Source organism: Neovison vison, chromosome 7 (genome assembly GCF_020171115.1).
Source record: "Neovison vison isolate M4711 chromosome 7, ASM_NN_V1, whole genome shotgun sequence".
NCBI classification, from domain to species: domain Eukaryota; kingdom Metazoa; phylum Chordata; class Mammalia; order Carnivora; family Mustelidae; genus Neogale; species Neogale vison.
Window position 1 is genome coordinate 103,583,442 of NC_058097.1, and position 17,784 is coordinate 103,601,225.

General features: G+C 45.6%; 1 protein-coding gene and 1 pseudogene across 20 annotated transcripts in view; both read left to right on the plus strand.

The window, feature by feature from the left end:
- NCAM1 (neural cell adhesion molecule 1) overlaps positions 1–17,784 on the plus strand; it is a 301,507-nt gene that overhangs the window by 114,088 nt on the left and 169,635 nt on the right. The gene's annotated exons all lie outside the window — the stretch shown is intronic.
- Positions 16,035–16,130, plus strand: LOC122914680 (annotated as a pseudogene).

A 17,784-nucleotide genomic window follows, 5' to 3' on the forward strand; every position in this document is an offset into this window, starting at 1 on the left:
CGTTCACGCTACCTGACGCATATATTCGTACCCACACTCTTGATTAGGTATGGAAGGAGGCTGAAGCCTTGGCGTTGCGCTCTGCTTGAGCAGAAAAGGTTTCTATTTTGTTACAAAAATATGATTCATTCTGACTTGCGAATACGACTCCACTTACGTATCTGACCTCAGAATGTTTTAACATTTAATTATTATGCATGTTTCAACACAGGATCCTGACTCAGAATAAATAACTCTGACTCATTCATTCAAGAAATACGTTGAGCCGCTCTTGTGCCAGGTACTAGGGACTCCAGGATCTAACAGACACAGTCCCTTCTTTCTAGGAGCCCACAGTTTGGGGGAGGAGGCAGATTTCGAAGCAAATGGTGACAAGTCAGCACGATTAGCACCGTAACGCAGGATTGAACATCCGGTTGTGATGATACAGAGGGAGGGATGCTGGTTTTTCTAGGACTCAGCCAGCAAATCTTTCACCTGGGAGATGGCATTTGATTTTGGTGCAGAGACGCTAGGTGAGCAAAGAAGGGAGGCCAAGCTGTCCTTTTTATTCTTCCAGAGGGATCCGAGGCTGTTTCTTGTGTCCCAGAGACAGACGCCAAATTGATGCAGCAGATACAGAGTAAATTTTAACTTTTCTGCCAAGCTTCTTGATTTATTCTTTATCTAATTAATGTGAAAATTAAAGGAATCTCTGAAAAAAAACCATGGACCCTTGCATGGTTTTTAAGGTATTTTCAGGATGCGATTATCTGTTTCATAATAAAGTCAGTGACAATTTTTTTTTAAATTAAAAAAGCCTGTGTTTGATGAATGTCAGACCACGACACTCTAGCACCTTGGGCTAAATCAGGCAGTCTGTCAGTCCGTTTCACGGATGCTAAGACCACTGGTTTGACGATTTCTCCAGACCTTTTTCCTTCACTGGCAGGATGTGGCCCCTGGGCGTGGACAAAACTATTTCAACATTGATCCATTGGAGAAATGAGCTCCTTCTTCAGCATACTTTTTTCTTTTGAAGGAATGGCCTTCGTTCTTCGGGAGACTTTGCCCATGGGTATAAAGGCATAAAGTCCCACGAATAATCACTGTCCTATTATAATTTAGGAACCAAATCTTCAAGGGTAATGCTAGCGATTCAGGTCCAGAAATTCTACAGAGAACAGGCTCAGCTATCTGATTGTGTTTCTTGAAAAAGAGAAGTGATTTGGGGTTGAGTAGGGCGTGTGGGACTGGAGACTGTCATTGTCTCCCTATCATCCACGTATGGAATAATGAAAGAGGCTGGCAGCAGCTGATACGTCCTATTGAGTTAGTAATATATGGTGTGATTTTTCAAGTGCCCACTGCAGAAATGTCCTTTACCTGGTAATTTGAAAGAGGTCTCTCCGGTAAGCGTATATGTTTCCCCAAAGCCCAAAATGTCCTTAAAGAAATACTGTTTTATGATGAAAATTTAGGTTTGCAAAGTAAAAAATACACCATCTTCCGTCTAAGTCACATACAGGTTGTCAGATCAGACACATAAACCCCTGCAAATGAAATGCTCTGAAAGACTTTTCTCTCTCTCTCTCTCTCTCTTTTTTTGAACTTGGAGGGCGGGGGGGGGGAGACCTGTCAGTCAAGTTTGACAGAGGCGGTATTCATATGCAGCTCTGCTTTTGTATATAAGAGCAAGCATCTGTCCAGCTGAGCATCTAATTGGTAATCATGGATTATTAAGTTAATTGTTTGAATGGAGGCTATAACTGATATAATTTCTAAAGCTCTAGATCTATAACAGTATTTTTATAGTGACAAGGGGGAAAGAGACGTGGCTGTGCCTGTAAATTGCCAAAACATTGGATCCTATAGAAAGAATCATAATGGAGTTGTATTAGCCCCGGGTTGGAGGGTCCCTAAGTGCCGAGTCATTGTGTATCTAGTTGCCAAGGTAAATGCAAGTCATTAAGGGAACAGAGTGGGGTGACTTCTGCTGCATTATTTTCCACTTTGTTTTGCATATTGCTTGGATCTGGAACAACATGATTGGCGTTTGAGCAAAGACAAGCAGTGTACATGGGCTTTAAAAAGAAAAAGCGTTACTGGCTTGCAATAATAATTTCTTATGTTTATTTAGCCTTTACATTTTATAAATGTGCTCTTTGACGTGTCGCGTAAGCCGTTTCACTTAATGCTCCCAACACTCAAAGGTAGTGATTTCACCTCCAGAAACCGATCAGAGGTTGGAAGTTACCCTGGGAGAGATTGGGGTGCCTATAAAAGGAGAGACTGTCACTTTGCTCTCCCCAGTGAGCTGATTGCTTAGCCTGAGTGTTTACCCTCCTGTCTCTAGAGCTGCCAGAGCAGGGCAAAGAGGACATGTGGAGAGATGGTGGCGGGGGATGGGGGGTGGCGGGGGGCGAGGGGTATCTGTGGGGAAAGAAGTCCAGAGCCCCCCAGCTTCCATCTTGAGACCTCAGTTCCCAGGAAATGTGCAGGAGTGGTCACACCTCTGCTTGTAGGTCCACGAGTTAGACATGAACCGCAGGTGGTGGGAGCTACAGTCTTGCTGGACTTCCGCAGTGTGCTGGGCAAAGAGGCACTCCCTTCCCACAAATGCCGTCTGCTGTCTCTGGTTAGGGGTCTGCCGGAAGATGTACCCTGTCTCACAAAGCATCAGAGACTTTTCTTTTAAAGAAAATCTTTTAAAGATCTTTTAAAATCTTTTAAAGATTTTATTTATTTGAGAGAGAGAGAGAGACCGAGCAGGGGGAAAGGCAGCAGGAGAAGCAGACTCCCCACTGAGCAGGGAGCCCAACAGGGGCTTGATCCCAGGACCCCGGGATCATGACCTTTGCCAGAGGCAGACACTTAACTGACTGAGCAACCCAGACACCCCAGACTTTTTTTTTTTAAACAAAGAAAATCTCTTCCAAGGATTTTTTGGTGGTGGTGTTTTGTTGTTTTTAATGGACTGAAAGAAAACAATGTATTCCCATGGAGGCTTTATTCTGGCTACTTGCAGTGATACTGAATTTGTATGTAATTTATGTGTCATATACATATACACATACGAGTGTGTGTATGTACGTGTGTATATATGTAAATATATATATTTACCCTGTGTGCACATGAATTGAAATCTGTATTAAGATTATCTTTTAATTTGTATGCCTAATATCCTATTTAGAGTACAAACACATCAAAAACTGGTTGCTTTTTCTTTTTTTTCTATTATTCTCTCACTTGATCCAGCCTTGAACTATAGGCTTGGTAAATTTTATTAAAAGACCAGTTGGTACTTCAAAGATACCAGTCATTAATGGTACGAAGTAGAAGGCCTGGACAAAGGCCAGTCATTAATGGAAAATCAAGAAGGCCTTGTTGGAAGAGAAGAGAGACCAAGATCTATATACATTGTTACTATATACTCTTAAGGCTGCTTAGTATTTAAATTGGAAAAGCCCTGGTTCTATACTTTTTGATATGCCCACAGACTTGAATGTGTATCTCTTGAGACGCAGATTGGATTTTGAGCAAATATTTTGAACAATAATTTAATATAAGGCTGTGGTCGTCTTCTTGTAACACCACAGGGCTTAGTGGAAATTTTTGTTGTGTCACCATAGATACCAAAATCTAATTTGATTACTCTTGTGAATAGTTGCTAACTATAATCTGATATTGACTGTTACTTTTCATCAGCTGGAAGTAGTCTGCTAATTGAGCTGGAGCCAAGCCAGAGAAATCTTTCAAAGGAGTAGTTTTATATACAGCAGTGTTAATAAGCAATTCAATGAAATCCTTTATAAAAGCAACAAAGGCAAGAAGGGTCTGGACACGGTGAGCATGTCTGACATGTCATACAAAGGAATGAGAGACAATACTGGATCATGTCGGTCACTCAGACCTAGTTTGGCAAGGTCAAATAAGAATAGCTTAATGTATTCAGCAGTGATGAGTATCCTTATTTGCTTAACAACTCTGTCAAAAGCAACCCTCTACCTCCCTGGAGTTCAATAAACGAGCAAGGTGCCTCTTGTGCTATCAGATTACAGACATCTATAGTCATGCGCAGGGCGTTTTTGGCTGCTGGGTTTTTCAGTCCCAATTAAAGTTACATCAGATATCTGAACTCTGAAGAGAGGGTTTTCAAAGAGACAATGATATCTTTGCCTGTCATCACTTAGGCACCGTGTAGATACACAGATGATCCCCAAACACGGTGAGTGTATTTTTTTTCTTGAGGAAATTGAAGCATAGATCACATTGGTAGGCCAATGATTCGTACTTGTTTACCTTCACCAGCCTTTGCTACTGGTGAGGCCCAAATGTAATTAGATTCTATTCTCTCTTAGTTTATTGATGACGAGATGGAACTGGAGATAATTTTCACCACTAGCTGAGGTGTACGCGGTAGGTTTCAGGCTGTGCCAATGGAAAGTCTTGGGCTTTGGTCCTTCCAGTTTTAGGGAGAGAGTGGGAGGAGAGTGTGATTCTATTTGCAGGGAGAAGTTTCCAAAATGGTGCTTTTTTGGCCCACAGTGGTCTGTATACCCTACTCCCAGAAGAACGTGCACGTGGGTCATTGAATTTAGATGAATCATTCACTTGTCTACCTTGTTGAACATAGTGAAGATGCTGTATGGAGAGCATTTGACACATAACTAGTAGCTGTTATCACTTGAGATGCTTTCCTGTGTATCTGGCACGATGCTGCCTAGTTGTGTGGTTCTCACACTTACTGTGCCTGCGAGGATCCTGGGAATCTTGTTAAAATTTAGATTCTGCAAGTCAGAAGTGGGGCATGAGGCTCTGCATTTCTCAGTTGCTTCTGGGCAGTGTGGCGCCAACGGACTGAGTCGAAGGGGCCGAGCCTGTGGCCATTCCTTGAGATCAGCAAGCGGTTTCCTTATGAGATGGGGTGTCACGTATAAATTGGGGTTACAGCAGAGTCGCCAGCCCAGAGGAGCTCACATAGGTGATTTCAGTGAAACAGTGCAGACCCAACTGAAAGAACTTGGAATCAGGCATTTTAATAGAAATGGTGAGAAGTTGGAGAGGGAATAGAAATGCAAAGAAAGGCTCCAAGGCAAGGAAATCCATCTCTACAGGAGAGGTGAATGTAATTGGAAATGGTTGCTCTTAAGTGTGAACGGATCATTATAAAAAGATCTTGAATGGAAAACCCAGAAGACACAGTGTCTGAATCCCCATGGTTTCCTCCATTCGGGGCTCCTTAGAATGGGTCAGGCTAAGTGCCAGGGAGTGTGATTTAATGAGGCGCTCCCTCTTAGGTACCCAACCTAGACTCACACCAGCCGGAGGTTGAGTGCCTCCTTAAATTTGGGGCTCTAAGCAACGTGACTCTCCTCACCCTAGCGCTAGCTGTGTTCTTTATATCGATGGTCCCTAGAGTAGTCTGGTGGAAAAGGACCTTACTCATCCTCAACCTCCTATTTTACAGATGTAGAAACTGAGCCCCAGATTATGTAATTTGTTCATTATAATTAGTGGTGCATTATATAATATTTTATAAATTCTAAAATGTCCATTTCCCCCATTTTAAGACCTGCTGTGGAATCAAGTTTGACTTAAATTGGTGGCTATTGACCACTGTGTCAGTCCGACTGACATTTTTTTCCTCTTTTAGTGGTACAGAAAAATGGTAATGATGCACCTTATAATGGATGGGTTTCTTGTGCACAATGAAATGCAGTAGTAGAGAACTGGCCTCCTGCCTCCCCGCTTCAGTACTCTTCTGCTGACTACCTTATGATGCAGATATCCTGAGGTTGACTCAGTTCTCCTACCCTGATGTCCACACCCCTCCCTTGGTGCTCTCAGCGGCAGCATAACAAAGTAGTTAAGAGCATGGGCTGTAGAACCAGACTTTTCTACCATGTACTGTAGACAACTTCTGCACTGAAGATACTGCTTTGTAACATGAGGACAACAGAAATGTTAACAGGCTGAGAGCGTCCTTGTGAGAGTGAAGAGCGTTAAAGCATCCCAACCCGCTGGAACACTCGTGGCACACAGTGAGCCCTCAGTCAGCGTGTGGTGGTTCGTGATGACGGTCTCCCCGACGGAGTGACCCCGGGACCCAGCACTGTCTGCACACATGCTCCCCCAGGCACCCTGTGTGAACATAACCATACTGAGAGTCTGTAAAACCACAGACAGGGTTCGGGGCGTTAGTGTGATTCGATATTTAGGTTTATAACCAAAGGAAACTATAGAATTTCCCTCTATAAAGGTTATTCACAAAGTACCTGGACAGAGATCTGTGCTGACCTATACAGGTAGTGGCCTGTCTGCAGAGCTGTGGCAGGAGAACTCCATGATGATTCTGTGCTGTCCTGTTAGGGGAAGCCTGTTATTGTGTTGGTTCTAATCCTGCAGAGCCAGGGGGTTGTTATGGGATGGAGTCCGTTAGGAGATCAGGTGAGGCACGGTTTCGGGGTGCTATCCCTTCTCTGCAGCCAGCTCTGCTACTATCCCTCTTACTTGATTTGTCCTCTGACTGCCCAATACAATCATCTTGAATGGAAAGGATATGGACAACATTACGGTACTTCACACGTATCCTTAAGAGGCACCCCCTTCCTTTCCCCTCTTCTGTTCACGTGTCTCCATGGATTAGGAGCCTGGCCTTTCAGAAACCTCCTCTCTTCACCTACCAGGACACCGTTTCTCCCACCCAACTCCCAGAGCACTTTGTAGCCTTCCTAGAACATTTATTACCTCCCGCATTGCCTTTTATTACCGCCCGCATTGCCTTATATTGTTTTCTGTGTTTACTTGTTCTGGCTTCCTTAGGACTACCCTTGGAGCAAGGAGCTTGGCTTTCTCTTCTTGTCATTCTGCAGCAGCCAGTGTTAGCCCTTTATTGCTCTTAGGAGGACTTTATTGAGTGACTACTTTGGGGGCTTTCTGAATGGAGCTGGGATAGATTTATTTCACCAAGCTCGCATATGCTATGTAGCTAGGTAGTAGCTCGTCTGAGGTTACGGCAACCTCCCCATTGCTTGCCTTCTAAAAGCTGGACAAGCTCTTTCTCACAGTTTAGTAACTTATATCTAGCGTCTCTAAGCTGCATTACACATCAGTAACAGGAACGGTGGTACGCCTTGACAGATGATAATAGATGAGTTCAGACAGATTTGTATTTGACAGTGGATTCCATATAACAGACTCATGTTGCTCTGACGACTGTTCCCATGAGAAAAAATCTGTGCTCTCAGTGGGGGGGTTACAGGAGCCCAAAAGGGCCCTTGGCCCTGTCCAGCCAATAGATCACATGACCTGAGTTCTCGTTTTTCAGAATTTACAAAGTAGGGAGCACTTTCGGTGAGCATTTTGTGACGAACACCCTAAAAGGCCCCTCTGCCTTCCTGCTTGTCTTCAGGTAACATTTCCCATACATGTGACTCGCCAGCCTTGTTCAGTACACCTTCCGCTGATCAGCCGCCACAAGCCGAAGGATGGCGCCGTCCAATCCTTAAGATCGAACAGCTATTTCTCTTTGAAGTAAAATCAACGTTCAGAGTCTCAAGAATGTATCTTGCTTCCAAGTTCTTATTAACATCGTTAAGAAAGACAGCATTCACAGTTCATTGTCACCAAGACACTTAACTTTTTCTTATTTCTCTCTTTCCTGTCAGAAAGTGAGGGACACATGCCCATTCAGAAGGATCCTTCACCTCAACCCAAGGTGAAAGGGACTGTTTCTAGCTTGGGAAGCTGTGAAGAGGTGTGCGCAGATTGAACATAGAATCTTTAGTAGGTAACTCAAAACTGCAAAGTTTGAAGGGTTAAATTTTTAGAGTATCAGTCATAACTCCAATACAGTGGAAGAAAAATAAGTAAGATTTTTATGTTAGAATATTTGAAGAGTTTCTCTTGAATTCCCAAGCGTGATTATAGATCGACTATACTTAAGCCCACTTTGTAGCAACACAGGGTGTAGACAAAACTACAACAACCTTGCAGATTAGCCCAAGTCCCCAGGCATATTTTTTTTTTGACTGAGACCTTGGAAGCATCTATTCTTCTAAGACTCCAACAAATACAAATTTTAACCAAGAAGAAAGCACGTGCTTATGTTTCAGCTGTTCTTTCTTGAGATGGTTGTTCTTAAACAGAATCCACTAAGCTCATCGCTGGTAGTGCATACAAGAGGCTGAGATACTCATTTTTTTGGAGGTTAGAGGATTTTTCTTTTTCTTCAATCCTTTGCAACTGGAGCTGGGCCGGTCACAGGTGCATCTGCCTCCAGGTCCGTCTCTGTTCACGTCACTGCGTCCGCAGCGTTCCAGTTTCGAGCCAGCAGCTAGAAGACCGAGAGGCCAGAGAGCCTGAAGTACACTCCACACATGACCTGGGCTGACTTTGGTTCTGGCTTTTTCAGTTGAAAGTGAACATTTAGATCCACAATTCTCTGTCTGCTCTGATTCAGAGTTGTTACAAACCTTAGCAGTTCCGTGACTCAGCCCCATTTTGCCTGACCTTTTCTGACGTTAGCACACAACAGCAACCCCGGAAATGCCCCGCCTGCAGGCAGCTGACTTACGGGGGCAGACTCCCCGGTCACCAGAGCTGTAGAACTTGGCCACCAGGGTGAGGTGAGCATGAGGCAGGAGCAGCTCTCAGTTTGTTCCTGATCACTTACGGGCTTTATGGCCTAATTTGACTTCCTGTCACTGTGAAATGGATTTGTGCATGTATGTCTGTGCGTGGCTCTTTCAGCAGAAAGCCTTACTCCTACTTTGAGGTGCTTGGTCTCTGCACCTGCCATGACATGGGCACTGCGGAGGTCAGAGGACCTGGCGGCTTCGTAGCTGCTGATGTGGCCGTGTATCCTCACCACGTCTCTAGCCAGCCTGGGAGTACTTCATCTGGTCCGCTTCTCCAGTGTCTGGGCAATCGCCTTCTCTGCCATTTGAGAAGAAAACTTCCCTTTAACCACTTAAACAAATGGTGACTTTTCTCCCCTGTTGCAACCGGTTTCTTTGGCAAAATAAGTGGTTCTGGGGAGCTCCACACACGGAAGAATCAGAGTTTAGTGTGAGCCTTGGGCTGGTGTGTTTGCGGCGGCTTCATCAAAAGTGAACACAGAGACCGAAGGGGAGATAGAGCATGGGCTTTAAACACAAACAGTAGGGGCACCTGGGTGGCTCAGTGGGTTAAGCATCTGCCTTCGGCTCAGGTCATAATCTCAGCATCCTGGGATCGAATCCCGCATCGGGCTCCTTGCTCAGCCAGGAGACTGCTTCCCTCTCTGCCTGCCGCACAGCCCCCCACCCCCCGCTTGTTCTTTCCCTTGCTCTCTGACAATAAATAAATCTTTTAAAACAAACACACAGTAAGTAGATTGAAGTCCAGTCCTGAGCTCCAGATCACAGACAAATGAGCAGGTTGCAAGGGAGCGATATTCATCCTCAGTGGGAGGTGGGTGAGAAGACAGGAACCAGAACAGCAAGAGTGAGTCAATCAGATTTTATCATGATTGGGGGAGATGGTGGATGTTGTTCACTTTCTTGTTTTGGACTAAGGCAGCTGTAACTGGGACCGGTATGTATGAAACATGTACAATTTACAAAGCAGCTGAGAAATCAGAATGTGCCATGTCTATGGATTTCATTAACACTACACTTCGGCTTAAAAATTCATTGGGTTGAGGGTTCTTCTCTTGAAAGTTTAAAAAATAGAGTTGACTTAGTTTCTCTCTCTTTTTTTTTTTAATTTAGTGCATAAAAGTGGTTAACTAGGTTTATTAAATGAGCAAGCATGTTTCAAGACAGGCAGTGAGCCACTCTCCTCTCCCTGCTGATTGTGGACTCGCATGTGATCCAGCGGGCGGCAGAACCGGCTTGTGGGCAGAGCTGGGAAAGTGAAAGTAATTGTGTGATGAGAGAACATATTTCATAAAAAAGCAGTGGGGGCAGCATTTCTGAAAGGAGGGGATGAAGATACCTACCAGTGATAATCATAACATGAAAAAGATATATTTTTCCAAAGGAAGAAGATCATGCTTGCTGTTTTGATTAATTGAGCCCAAGAAAGCCTAACCAAGGATTCTGATGCATTTTTCTTCCCCCAAAGCACCTCGCAGGGTTCTTGTCCCTAAGGCTTTCTTATTGTGTAGAAAAAAAAGAAAAGAAATGGATTTTTCAGAACATCCAAAGTACTATTATGCAGATTGATGAAAAGAACATCTTTAGAATGTATGGGGGTTCATGGGCCTTGAGTAATTGGAGTTTTTCTGGCTGTCTGTAAGTTGTGTTGTTTCCCATTGTTTTTGTTTCATAATCTCAGTAAGTAGTTTCGAGAAAGTAGTTTTTAGCTGTTCTCTCTGGGCTCATTTATATTGCATTATGCTATGGACTATTACTTGATAAACTCAAAGACCCCAGCAGGGAAGAATGTTGTTGGTTGTGTGTTTCAGTTAACATTCGCAATGGCTTCGCCTTGCATGCATTATTACGTAGAATATGACTGACCCATATTAATGGGGTCAAGACTAATACATGTTCTGTAAAGGAGAAGTTTTGCATCACTGAACAATAGGGCAAGACAGCAAAGTTTGTGGAAAAGAAGATTTAGAACCACACAGCACATTATTTCACTTTCTGCAACATGATTTGTAGTGAAATGCAACGAATGAACTCTTGAACTCGTAGGGAACGCGAGAAACATGAAGGCCAAGGGAGCAGTGGATGGGGATAATTGTCCAGCTGTTTTCCCCTCCTTCCTGACACCTGTGCAATGCCCTGTGGCCACAGTGTGGGTCACACAGCTACCCCATCTGGGGCCATGCTGGGCAAAGTCAAGTCTGCATGTCTTACTTGGGAGTTATGTCTACAAAGCCCTAAATTCTAGCTCCTACATAGTAAAGGGACTGGGGAAAAGGAAGAGATAAAAACATTTTGAATTAAAATTTGACGACATTATGGGAACTTGGATGGAAACTTAAATTCTACCCAACACGGGACTCCCCAAAAGTTGACACTTCTAGGCGTGGTGTATCTAATGTTCTGTTTTGACTGTGATTCATTCATTTGCTTGGCAAATGCTCCCTGAGCAACACCGTGGGTCAGGTATTGTTCTGGGTACTTGGGTTACATCAGCAAAAAGAACAGCAGAGATTCCTTCTCTCGAGCTCCCATTCTAGGGGGGACTGAAGTAGATGATAAACAGTAAGCATAAGTAAACAAAATTACATGGCATGGTAGCCGAGGCTTATGATGATGGTGGAGAGGGAGAGCGTGGAGCAGAACGGCATGATTTGGAGCGTGGGTGGGGTGGGCAGTGTTGGGTCGTTGTCACAAGTTTGATGTCCTGGAAGATCCAGTCCATCTAAGGGAACCTCCCCCACTAGTATAGACCATGTAGAATAAGTCTGTTGTAACCTAGAAGCTAAGCGTTCCTCAACAGGGTTAAGCAGCTGCCTCAGATCCAACTGGTGAGACAGACCCATTCACCCAAAACATTTGCATCATATACCCCATGGCCTCCCAGCTCAGGGCCCTCTCTGGTCCCATTTCAGTTGCTTTCTGCCAGGCATATCTTTGGCCCCAAACGGTTGATTTCAGGACAGTGTAGCGTGGATGTTTTACTGGACTCATGTTTTCTCTAGGCCACTCCGGGTTCCTATGCCAGAGCACAGTTCACTGCTGCGGTCATATCCTCAGGAAGAGATGTCCTAATAACTGGGTGTTAGACATGCCTGAGAGGATAAGGAGGCTGAAATGCAAATGTTAGGGGGAAGGAAGTAGGTTAGAAGGCATAGCTATAGGAGAGGCAATGGGAGATAATCATTCAGCAAGTTCGTGTCCGCGCTTGGTACTGAAGACTGTAATGAGGCATGAATCAGAAAATACTGGAACATGAATGATTAGAACTGCTGGCTCCTTCCAACGCACAGCAATATCTCATTCAATCCTCAAGTCTGACGAAGCAGATTTCTGCTCCCCATTTCACAGAAAATTAGAGGTGGCTTGCCTTGCTCACAATCACAAAAGGTGGGAGGAGGATTCATGCCCAGGCTGTCTAGCCAGAGAGGCTCCTTTTCAATACCTCCTGGAAAAAGAAGTTAGAAAAGGAAAGAGATGGAAGTGAGAAAGAAAAACACAGCGATGAGTATCCTCTGCTATCTTCCAGTGATTCTTCTTGAGTAAAAAATGGAGTTCTGATTCAAGATGTATTGATCGGGTGTAACACCATTAATTTCTACCCTTGTCTGAAGGCTTCTGGATGATGGTACTTTCATAGTTGCAGCTTGTGGACATGGATAGCTAACTTCTATTCATCATGTATGATTTCCCAGACACTGTCCTGAATTCCTCACATTAATTCATTGAAACATAGCGTGTGGCTGTGAGGTAGGGACTGTGATTTTCTGCATTTTACAGATGAGAAAGTTGAGGCAAAGAAAAATGGGCTTTCCCAAGATATCACAAGAAAGTGGAAGAGACGAATAAGTTTTCAACCAGAGTGCCACGCGGCGAGAGCCTGGGGGGTGCGGTCGATTAAGCATCTGACTCTACGTATGGGCTCCAGTCATGATCTCAGGGTCACAGGATCGAGCCCCACTTGGCACTCTGTGCTTAGCCTGGAGTCTGCTTCATACTTACCTTCTCTCTTTGCCCTCCTGCTCATGGTCTCTGTCTCTCACGCTCTCTCAAATAAATCAGTGACTCTTTAAAAGAAGGAAGGAAGGACAGAAAGAAAGAAAGTCAGCTAGCCATGTTGCTCCTCAAATGAAAGACTAGTGGGTAATTTAAAAAAAAAAAAAAGAGGAAGAAGAAAGAACAAAAACAAAAAAACCAAAACCGTGCCAAGTGCTTTGTGGGGAATCGAATCATTACCACCGCCCTGGGAGGCAAGTACTCTTGCTGTTACTATGACTTCATTCTATAGGTGAAGAAACTGAGGCACGGGGAATAAAACTAATACATCCAGTGGTACACTGCGACCAAGTAGTGGAATCGGGATTTGGATCCAGGCAGATCTGAGTCAGTTTCCAAATAAAATGACAATAATGTAAAAGTCTGCTGATGGTCTTTAAATTCAAAGGTAGTTACCAGTGGGAGGTACTTGGAGGGTCAAAAATGTCTGACCATCTCCCTCCCAGCCTGCCTGTTTGTTGGAGGCAGTGGGGGCGGGGGAGTGATGGTGCATAAAATGAAGACACTATGGTCTAGGTGGAAAACTGCTTTTTCATCTTAGACAAATCCGTCATTACGCTTGGCTACTGGAAGAAAGGAGTGAGATTACATAACAGGCCTTGTGACTGTCACCAGGGAGTCCCCTTCTTTGTTGGGCAGTGGGAGCTGGCAGGTTCACAGCCTGGTTCTCAAACTAGGCTCCCGCAGGATACTAGCACTAAAAGGCTAAAGGCTAACATCGACAACCACCTTAACTTGGCAATAAATCACTCTGTGGATAGAATGGGCTCATTTAAGTCTTTATTATAAATTCTTCCCAAGCGCTCGGCGCCCGGCTTGTTAATAAGTGACAACGCAAATGGGTAGCAAACACAGAGTACTTAGAAAGTACCTGGTCCTTCCAGTTGTCTTTGTAGACGCCAGGCATGCAGTTTTCTCTTGCGTCCGTCACACACATCAGCATGATTTGGTGCCGTTCCAGGGCGCCCTGCCTTCCCCACGGAGGCCCCTTCATTCGCGCTGCAGGCACAGGGCAGCGTGGAAAACCCACCATGCGCTGCCCACACGCCTTTTCTTTCTGGCATCCAGTTCAGCACAGAGAAGGCCCACTCAGGGGAAGCTTGTTTCAGAGAGAAAGAGAAAAAACGGTCAGTGGGCTACGGAGAATCTTAGCTCTTTCACGGCGCCAAGTGCAACAGGAGAACATTTTTTTCCTTTTATTCTGAAACTTGAGTTTCTGTCCCGGTCTCCGTCCCTCCCTCCCACCCTGTCACTGTTAGGCAGCTCCTTGCTGAAGGTTCTGCGGCCGAAGATTGATGGTCTTATGAGCACAGCTGGGGAGAGAGTCTTTATTCCCGAGCCTTTGGAAGGCTTCCCTTTGAACGTTGAAAAACGCCCGTCTCTTTTCTCTAGGTAGGAACGCTAGCGGCTGACTTTTATGGGAGGGAGGCGCGCTCGCTCAGCACCTGCCTGGCACAATCAGGTACACAGAGTCATTCCGTCTCTGACGGGAAGGAATGTTTCACAGCCTTTTACTCAAAAGCAAATAAGCAGATGGACTGGAGCAAATAGGCGGTTGTAAAGGGTGCCCTGCAGGTGGGCGGCGGCGCCGGGCAATGGCCTCCCCACCGCCGAGGGCCCTGCAGTCCTGGGGTCCTCCTCCTTCCACAGCCCCCCTGGCCAATGGGAAACGGCCTTGTGCTGTGGGCTCTGCAGGGGATCCCTCCACCCCAAAAACACACCTGCAGGCTGCTGCAGTTACCGGGGCTTAGGAAGAGATAAAGCAGTGGTAGCAGATAAGTACTATCGCGCTCCTTCAGACACAGAGAAAAACAGAGCCCTCCTGAGGCAGTTAGAGCAGCAGCTACAGCAACAAAGAGAGATGATGGATGACGGGAGAGACGAAGGCTTCAGCTGCTGACCATTTGGCCGGTAGCTAGCGGTGGACCCATTGGGTAGCTTAAACAAGGACAACATCAAGGGCAAAAAAAGGCTGAACAGATTTGGGTGGTAGAGTCGGGAGAGAAGTCCTCCCGTTTGGCACCATTTTGATCAGAAACGGAAGTCAGACTTCTAGGTCGGCTGAAATCCTGGCAGGGATGATGGAGATGCGTGTTGCTGTCTTCAGCTTTGGGTGCTGTACACACCTCCACGCCCTGGGCCTCTTTATCCTCAGAGCCTGGCTACACAGTCTCCTCCATCTTCCTTGCCGTCAGAGCGAGGAGTGGCTCTCCTTGGCTGCGCTTGTGTGATCTTCACGCACGCAGGACAGGGCTCTCACACCGCCCTGCACCCCCATTTGTGCACGTCCTGTTTCTCCCATGGTAACAGGTGACATGGAGGCCCACATTTGGGTGACATTCCTATGCTTCACAAGCAATTTGGGCTTGTGATTCACTGGACAGCTCCTTCCAGCCCTGACCCTGCCATGCCCAGGGCCGATGGGCTAGAAGCAAGCAGGACAGCAGGGGTGTCTGGGCCATTGGAACTGGACTAAAGGGAGAGCAAGCAGATATTTTCTGTTGACTCTGAAACAGCTCCGCTGGCTGTGATCTAGTCTTTTCTAAGTCATGTGGACAGGAACATCTAGCACACTTTCTAAATAAAGAGACACGTGGAGGGAAATCTTTAATACTATGTTTATATGCAGGAAGCCATAGCTATATTTGTATACAGTGTTTTTTTTTTTTGTTTTGTTTTGTTTTTTATTTTTTTTTAATTATTTTTTTCCAATTTATTTATTTTCAGAAAAACAGTATTCATGTATACAGTGTTTTTATAGGAAAAGAAAATAGTATCTGGTTTTTGAATTATTAAATAATATAAACTTTTAAAAATGAAATGCATTTTACATTCTCTTCTTCAAGCTGCTAGGTGGCTTTCAGTAAATGGGACCTTTGAGGTTTGTAGTTAAGATTTCTTGATAATCTGGAGCACAGAGAGAGACTCAACTCTGATCATTTAGCTGAGGTCTTAGCAAAACCCAGTAATTTTGTAAAGGGGTTGTGATTGAAGAACAGCCTAGCCAATCCATTATAAATGAGTATTTGCTGGGTGCCCTGATGGATTTCTGCTGAGTCATTGATCCCCCCACCCCCAGACAAAGCGCATGACGGCGTTCCCAGCGTTTGCTTTTCTCCTGGTACCTTCCTCTGATTGAGCACTTATCTGGCTATGATATAATTTTTGTGTTTGCGTGTTTACCTTGCCCGCAGACTGAGTATCTCCAATGAAGGATCTCATGTTAGGGAATCCGTGAGGTTAGCCTTCTTACCCCTGCTTGAGAATCTGACCCTCTAGGTTCACAACCTGTGCCTTGCCAGATTGTGTGACCCTGAGCAAATGACTATAATCTGTCTGTGCCTCAGTTTCTTTATCTGTATTGCTTCTCGGCCTTTTGGCTAAGATCAAGTGTAGTTTCTTTATCTGTAGAATGGATAATAATAGCTGTTTCTTAAAAATATGTTGTCATTTAATTTAAGTTAAAAAATCTGTTGTAAAGCTTAAATAAAATGCAGATGAAGTACCTAGTAGAATGTATGACTTGGGGTCGATATTCGGTGTTTTTATATATGGATTTTTGCTCTTAGAGCCACAGGAATTTGGAGGCAGACCAGTTGGGCTCTGAAGGAGTGGGCAGGGAGGTCTGGAAGCAGCTCGGGCAAAGGCCAGCCGGACTTCAGGAAGTGCTCGGGGCAGCAGAGCTGAGTATGGCCTGGCTCGGAGCTGGCTGCCGGCCGGGAGAGGAGCCGAGGCTGTACGCCCCGCACCCGCAGCGTTGCGGGCCTGGGCGGGGTCTCCGGCAGTGCCGTAACGAGGCGGGGATCGACGTGAGGTGCCTTTCTCAGACAGGATTGACAGAACACGTCATCAGTGAGAAGTGGGGAATGGGGACAGTGAGGCATGGACATCAGGGCGGGGCGGGGGGCAAGGGGGGCGGGGCTCTTCCCTAGAATGCGGAATAAAGGGGGGGAAACCCATGGGAGAGAAGGGGGTTTGGTGTGTTCGGTCTGGTGAGTGTGCGTGTGGTGTGCTCGGGTGAACGCGCGCGTGAGTAAACAGCACTGCCAGCCGCAGCTCGGCTCAGAGGTCAGGGCCGGGGCGATGGGTACCCTTGGGTGCTTACTGGAGGCATTGAGTGCGGGTGAGCGGACTCAGAGAAACAGAGGAGGGGGAGAACGGACCAGGGCTCAGGAAGGATCCCAACGGTCAAGTGCAGTAGGCTGAACCAGCATGTCCAGCCGTGGGATATGAGGCTAGTGAAGCATCCTTTGTGTCTTAGTTTGATCTTTTTTATCAAGAAACGTTCAGACTTACTCAAAGTGGAGTATACAACAGAACACCATGTACCCATGACCCATGTTCAACAGTTACTAAGATCCTGCCCTGCTCTCTTCATCTGCCCTCATTATTTGCCCAAAGTCCCTGAAGCGAATCTTAGACATCTTGTTGTTTTGCCACTACGTATTTTATTTTAGTAGGCATCTCTAAAAAGACGGGCATTTTCCTACATAGCGACCGTGCCACCGTCACACAGGCCGTGAGCCACGCTCCTGCATCTCCTCTACTCTCCAGGCCTCATGCGCATTTCTCGGTCTGTTCTGTCTTTTTACAGCTACTGTATTCTTTTTTTAATTCAAGATCCCAGCAAGGCTCACGCGTTACATTTGGTTGGTATGCCTCGTACTCTCTTTCCCTATAAAAAGCAGATCCTGCTTTTGATTTCTAATGCCATTGATTTGCCGAGCTTCTCACACCGGTCCTGTAGGAAACCTCACTTTCTGGATTTATCTCTTTGCTTCCGTAGAGTGTTACTTAACTTTGATGAATGTTTGTAAGATACAGGCTTGGCAGGGCGGTGGGGGCGGGGGTGGGGCTGAGCCGGTCTGCTAGTAGAGTAGGAGCCAGGATGGAGGGAGAGGTTGGGCCCCTTCTGGAGAGAGGGCTGATGGCTGGGGAGAGCTTCCTGCAGCTGTCTGCTTCTCTGTCGCAGAGAAAGTCGTTCCCTGTCACCACAGTATCTACACTCCACTGATGGGTATTTTCCTGTAAGCATGATGTGGTTGTGTGTGTGCACACACACATAAGTAAAATGCTGCGTTTTGGTGGCCATACACCCCATATTTTGGTG